Source organism: Lichenostomus cassidix, unplaced genomic scaffold (genome assembly GCF_008360975.1).
Source record: "Lichenostomus cassidix isolate B80296 unplaced genomic scaffold, HeHo_3.0 HiC_scaffold_38, whole genome shotgun sequence".
NCBI classification, from domain to species: domain Eukaryota; kingdom Metazoa; phylum Chordata; class Aves; order Passeriformes; family Meliphagidae; genus Lichenostomus; species Lichenostomus cassidix.
Window position 1 is genome coordinate 2,508,548 of NW_028147440.1, and position 7,023 is coordinate 2,515,570.

The 7,023-nt window shown below is 49.0% G+C and overlaps 1 pseudogene; it reads left to right on the plus strand.

The window, feature by feature from the left end:
• Window positions 1-1,803: 1,803 nt before the first annotated feature.
• Window positions 1,804-3,502, plus strand: LOC146423010 (protein MIS12 homolog; annotated as a pseudogene).
• Window positions 3,503-7,023: the final 3,521 nt, after the last annotated feature.

Below are 7,023 nucleotides of genomic sequence, written 5' to 3' on the forward strand. Positions count from 1 at the left end.
CTTGCGGGCAGTTGGTGTATTTACTTCACAGAACTGTAAGTTTGTAGAGATTGTGAATATAGATGAAGGTAGTTGTTTCACCAATTTCAATATGTCAGCGTTAAGACTATAAGGCAGTAGTGCAGGGACTTCAGGAATGTTCCTGCATTAATATGAGCCTGATTGATTTAAAGATGGAAAGGGTTGAGGTTGATTAGGAAGAAATTTTTTACTCTGAGGGTGGAGAGACACTAGAACAGGTTGGCCAGGGAGGTCATGGATGCCCAATCCCTGACAGTGTTCAGTGTGTAGTAGTAGGTGATACTACAGTGATACTATTGGGAAATCTAGGAACCATTGTGAATATAATAAGAGCCTAGGTCTGAAAAGGGTTTTAGAAAGACTTCATTCTTCATTCTGAATAGGTAATGCACTCTACTGTCTGCTCTTTTTAAAATGCATCATTAATTAATAAGATTGTCCATGAACATTTATTTAAGAGTGTCTTGGAGCTAAATGGCTTTAATTATAGGCAAAATATAGAAAAAATTCTAAAAAATTAAGGCTTTCTGTAACACAAACATTTAATTTATTATATGTACAATTTGGTAATTTCCTTTGAATTTTGCTTCTGTGGACAAAAAAATTACCTTAATAGCTTGCTTCACACTGATAAATGTTCAGTGATTCCATCTAGTACCAATAAAATATTAAAACAAAATTGTAAAGTAATTTGGTGGTGTTTTGAAAAATAGGGCAAGCACGTAAGTTCTTCTTTTCAAGAGTGTTTTAGAAGATCATATAGTGGTTTTTGCTTCTTTTCTTGTTAGGGGTTGAGATCCTGCTAGTGCACTGTAGTTGTTTGAAAGTATAGTTTATGGCTCTGCATGCCAAATATTTTCAAAACCATTGCACATCATTGCTTCAGAAAACCCTTACTTGAAAGTGCTTAAATATTAACTCAGGGTTGAAATACAGCTGGAAGGGCATGATAAGTTCTAATTGCTGAAAAAGAAAGAAAACGTTTTGATGGTATCTATACAAGAAGGAAAAAAAAGAAAAAATACACGCCCAAAACAGTAACCCCTTCCTGTGTGCCAAAGAGAGCCCAACAAGTCCTCAATCAGCACTGAGAACTTTCTGGCAAGTGGGAGCCTCGACAGAACCCGCTGGCGTTGTTGTTACTAATTCATACTTTGCACCTCCCCGGGGCCGGTTTCGGGGATCCCCTCCTTCACGGGGCCCTCAGGGCTCCGCACCCGGCTCTGGGCGGTGTCGGTGCCTGAGAGCTCCCCTTCCACGGCTACCGCGCGCCCACCCCGTGCCCAATCCCCCTCACGACTTCCCTCCCGGGCAGCCCCCCGGTATCACCCTCCCCGCCCCGCGCCCCTCGGCCCCGTCAGGCGGCGGTGGCGCCCGGGGGGGGCCGCGGGCGCGCACTGGCCACGGCGGCGGCGGTACGGATGCGGGCGGTGGTGTAGGCCCGTGTCACGGGCGACACCTGCGGGTACTCCTGCCGGAACGTCTGGTACGTCATCTTGGCGGCACCGCCCTGCCCCGCCCGACTCCGCGCCCGCCTGACGCTCCGCGCTCCCATTGGTCGAACCGCAGCGCCCTCCCACCACTCTTCTCTCTCATTGGCCTAGTGTGCAGCTCGCTGACGCCTCTCCGCGCTCCTATTGGCCGCACTGCAGTGTCCGCCCACCCCTCCGCGCTCTCATTGGCCAAGCCGCCAGGGCGCGGCCGTGCTCTCCCCGCTCTTGGCCCGCCCACAGCGCTCGGTGATTGGGCGGTGCGGGTGCCCTGGCTGGCGCTGATTGGCTGCAGGAAGGGGTGCCCTGAGGCACTCGAGAGAGGCGGGAAAGCGGCGGTGGCGGCGGCACTGCTGAGCTGTGGCTCTGTCTTTGGGCACCGGCACCGGGCACCGCGCTCGGCCCGCGAACCCCGGCGGGAGGAGCGGCCCTGCTGCCTCGGGTAACGCCGGGCAGCCCTGTGAGACCGGCTTCCCCTCACGGCCCGGCCGCCCCGACCCCCCCGCTGCCATGTCGGTGAATCCCATGGCCTACGAGACGCAGTTCTTCGGGTTCACCCCTCAGACGTGCATGCTGCGCGTCTGCATCGCCTTCCAGGACTACCTCTTCGAAATGATGCTGGTGGTGGAGGGCGTGATGCTGAAGAAGCTGGACGGCATTCCCGGCCGCAAAATCAGCCCTTCCCAGATCCGGAAATGCACCGAGAAATTCCTGCTCTTCATGAAGGAGCACTTCGATAAACTCTTCGCTAAAATAGAAGAAATGCTGCTGCAGCTGGTGCTGAACATCCCTGAGAACGTGCTGCTGCCAGAGGACAGGGTGCAGGAGGAGTATCGCTACAGCAAGGAGGAGTTCCAGGCGCTGCAGGATGAGCTGCAGCAGCAGTGCAGGACCGAGGCGGCCGCGGAGCAGGCGCTGCGAGCAGAGCTGGAGGAGCAGAAAGTTGTCAGGGCCGAGCTGGAGAAGATTTTGCAGTGCTTCGATGGGCTTGAGAAATCTGCAGGGAGCACGGGGGCGACAACTTCAAGGAAAGCTTTGCACTCCTGACACAGAGCTCTAAGAAGCTGCAGGATGTGCTGAATGATGTTGAGGAGAAGAGCAAAAAGATGAGGCAGCATAATCAGTTAGTGTAATGGAAATTCTGAAAGGGCAACAGAAGTCATACAGAGAGTTTGCTTAAAGTTACAGAGGCTTAGCTTTCCCTTGCTGACCTCATCCTGTCCGGATCTGGACTAAAAGCTGTTGAACAGTGCTGCTTTGCACCTCCCTAGGGCAGGAGGGGGAGAAAAGCCTGTAAAATGTAGCTCAGATTGTTAACTTTGAATTAATTTTGGGTTGGATAACAGGGCGATGGAGGTCCTTTCCTGGCTGCTGAGTGTTATATTTGAGCACAGTGTAACACTTGCCCGTTTTTAAGGTTTAGTAAAACAAAGCCTCATTAAGACTTGTAGAAATGTGTAGGTGGGTTTCCAGCCTGAGGCCGTGCAGGTAATGGGGTCAGCGAGGACATGGGGACTTTGCCAGTTCCCAAGGAGCTGCCCGGCCCTGGCTACAGTGCCTTTCACTGTTTAGAAAGCCAACAAGGAGGAAGTGCATGGAGATGGATGACACAGTGATGCTGTTGACAAGGCTCTGATGAGACCTGTTGGAATCAAACCCAATTTCAGCCAAGTTTCTGGAATCTCAGGGTTCCTCACCACTCCACCTGTGCTTGTGTTTCTCAGCATGGAGCTGCTGCTCCACAGAGCAGAAGCCACTGGAGGAAATGTGCAATTCCATCACTTTGTCCTACTTCACCTTATGTTGCTTTATATATATATATGTATGTATTTGATTGACTTTGTTTTTGTTGCCCAGTGTCTTTTTTCTACCAAATAGGAAAGTTCCTTTTATTAATGTTTAATCAGATTTACCTGTAAAAATGTTACAAAGACGGATAAGTTCTTTTAAGTGTCTTCATTAAACTTATTCTTTCTGTACTTAATTAAAAATCCCTGACAGTCTGTGCATCTTTCCACTGCAGTTTTTTAATCTCCTGTTTAGTCCTATCATTAAATATCAATATTAATTTCTACTTTACTAGCATGGAGGTTTAAAAGGCATTAACCCTTTTAATTTTAATTTAACCCTGAATCATTTAGAGGTGACTGCAATAAAAAATATATTAAAAACATAAAACGCAGTTTGGAATTCTTTCCTGAATGGGAAAGAATAACGTGAATAGTGTCAGCAGCAGAGGGCACTAGCAGCCCAGCCCAGGCTCAGCTCCACAGGAGCTTGGTTTGTTTTTCCTACTCAGTGTAACTTTCCTGGACACCAAAAATTATGGTATCTCCTCAGATGAATCCGTTGTTTTGTCCTTAATAAATAGGAGATATTTTTCCTGGGCATTTCAAGCCAGGAGTGACCACAAAGAGATTGGCAGAAAGCTAGGTCCTGCCAAGTTTATACACCCCAACACTGTATTTTCCTTTAAAAAGGGATTATTCCCACTTTCACATGTTTCTCCTCTCCCAACCAGAGAGAGACAATTTCACCACCAGGCCAGGGTTCTCCCCAGTACATCCTTCCCAGCTGGAGTGGTGAGTGGGAAATGCTGGGCATGACAGCTTTACCTGACCCAGTCCCTGACCCCTGGGATTTTGATGTGCTGCTGTGTCACCAACCAGGACAATGTGTCCACAATTAAGTCTGAGATTGACCATCCCACCCTCCTGGTGTGAAAATCAACCCATGCTGGTCTCGGGCCCTCCTGTGAAAGTCCCTTCCCACCTGCTCCCAGAAATGCCATCCTGCCACATGCGCTCCTGGCGCTCCAGTCACCATAATTAACTATTTTACATTAAATAGTAAATATACCCTGATGCTACAGAGAGTGATGCAGAAGCAGTGCCCTCAGGCAGCAACCTGTGGCAGCTCATGAAATCATGGAGTTCTTTAGGCTAGAAAAGCCTGAGCATCAAGGCCAGCAGTTCTCCCAGTGCTGCCACAGCCACCACTCACCATGTCCTCAAGTGCCACATCCACAGCTGCTGGATCCAATGGTATTGGTGAGGCATTCCCAACTCCAAATCATGTCCATGTGTTTATGGGGTCTGTGGAAGTTCAGACTCTCGTGAGCAGCTCAAAACATCCTGACTCCATCCCCAGTGACCTCTCCATCCATCCTTGTCCCGTTGTCCCCAGGCTCCCATCCCTCTCAGAGGCAGATCCAGCATGTCCGTGGCCGTGGCACAGGTCCCTTTGGTGACAAGGCAGGCACAGACAGGGTGGCACCAGGCTGCTGCAGGAGCAGGACCTGGGACTGGCTTGGAAAGGAGGGGGAGAACTTCCACACGGATGATTTTAATGCTCATTTTCTCCCAGTACTTGTGCGGAGCCAGACTATTTAGAGCCCCAGGCTGGGAGCAAGGTACTCATAACACCCAATGTACAAACAGTAACCAGCTGTTGGTAAAATATTTCCAAGAGCATTTTGCTCTTCTGGAGAAACAGCCTCGCTGTTAAGCACTCGGTCCAATGAACACCGTGGCAGCAGAGCTGAGGTCTGAGGGCAACAAAGGCATTGATTTTCCTACCAGGATAATGCCCTCCTGGTCTGGGACATGTAGGAGCTCCTGGGGGCTGGACTGGCAGCTGGATACTCCATCAGAAAGGGAATGCTTTTGAGCCCCTTTACAGATCCTGGGACTGTCAAGCTTTCAGCAAAACTTACCCCTGGGAATAAAAGCATGTTCTGGCTGCGAGGAGGAGGGCGTGCACCTGGATTTGCAGCCTCTGTGCATGGTGAGAGGATCGGGTGAAGTGGGGAAGGACACTCTGTGTCCCAGGGGTGCTGGTGTCTCCAAAACACCCTACACACCCAGGGGGTTCAGTCCCCTCTATAAGGGGAGAACAGAACATTTAAATTAAGAAATTTTTTGGCAGCATTCACAGGCAATTGGAGTACTCAGGGTCGAGGGGTGCAGCCCTTCTTGTTTTAGACGCTGAATAATGATGTAATTAGCAGCCGTTAATAAACCCACACCTGGCAAAATGACGGAGTGGGGGAAGGAGGGGGTTACCATATGTCTCCTCATTAAAAGCTTTAATTACAGACAGGAAATACTGGTGGCAGCCACACACTTTAATTGCTTTACCTCAAGCTAGTAGTGGGTCAGCTCCTGCCTTTGTCATCCTGCGGTGGTGCAGGGCTCCCATCCCTGTCCCCATCCCAGTCCCCCTCCCACCAACAGGGCAAGAAAAAAATGATAACTTTTCAGTCTAACAATGAAAAAACCCCTGACACGGCAAAATTTTTTTTTCCATGGGGATTTTGGCTGGCACAAACTAAGCAAGAGCATCCCCCTTCCTGAAACAATCCTGTGGAACCTCCAAATAAAAAATAATACAGATTGACAGAGAGCCAGGCACCGTGAGTTATTCCAGCTGGTGAGTGCAGCAGCTCCTCCCTAATGTGTTTGCACATCACACACCATAAAACGGGATGGGAGTGAACACTCTGAGTCCTCAGTAGGATTTCTGGAGAGCTGCCCCAGTGCTGCCTCCCCTGCCCCCCAGCCCTGGCAATAAAATAAATGGGGCACAGAAGATGGGCATTCAGCTGCCATTAGTGGCAAAACACTGATTTACTCAAGTGATGAAGCTTAGTCAGGGCTTGGCTGCTGATGGTTCCTGGCCATATTTGCTGGACCTCCCTGGAAATTGCTTTAGAAAAGAACCTGGTAAATGGCTTTTTCTTACTAAAGCAGAAGAAAAGGAAAAACCTGGAAACATTTGGCAACAAAGGAATCACTTTCAAATGTAAGATTTTTTCCCCTAATTAAACCATAGGAAAGAGGGAATGTGGTTAAAGATGTTCTGCTGAAGGGAAGCCTTGGAGACAGCTGTGCTTGGTGTGGAGCAGCATGGACAACAATAAAGGGTGAAGCTTATGATTCCCCTTTGCTGGGGACTAGAAAAACTATGTCACTCACCCAGCCCGGCATGGCTTTGACTGCTTTCCTGGCTGTTCATCCTGCCCTGCATCCATCTGATTCCTGCTGCAGTTGGGTTTGGGTTGCAAGGGACCTTAAAGATCATCAAGTCCCTGCCGTGGGCAGAGACACCTATCACTAGGCCAGCTTGCTACAAAAATATCACAGAAATTTAATTTCAGCTTGAAGAGGAATTAAAAAGCAAAACAAAACAAAACAAGAAAACAAACTAGAAAAATAGCATTGAAGTAAGATGGAACGTTTGGAGGTCAGTCGACTGAAGGGTTCCTACAAGTGGTGATGCCCCAAAACGGAACACTTTGAACCCAATGGTCCCACAGCTGTGCCCCCTCTGCTTGGTGTCTTTGTAGCTCTGATTCTCTGGCAGCTGTGCCTCCTGGTGATCCCTGCTGCTGGGGATTTCATTACCTCTCATTTCCATGTAGAAAGGAAATTCTCCCACTGCTTTGTCTGCTTATCCCTCCTGGGCTCTTATTACTCACACTTGCACAATTCAGAATATTATTGCCTCCTGT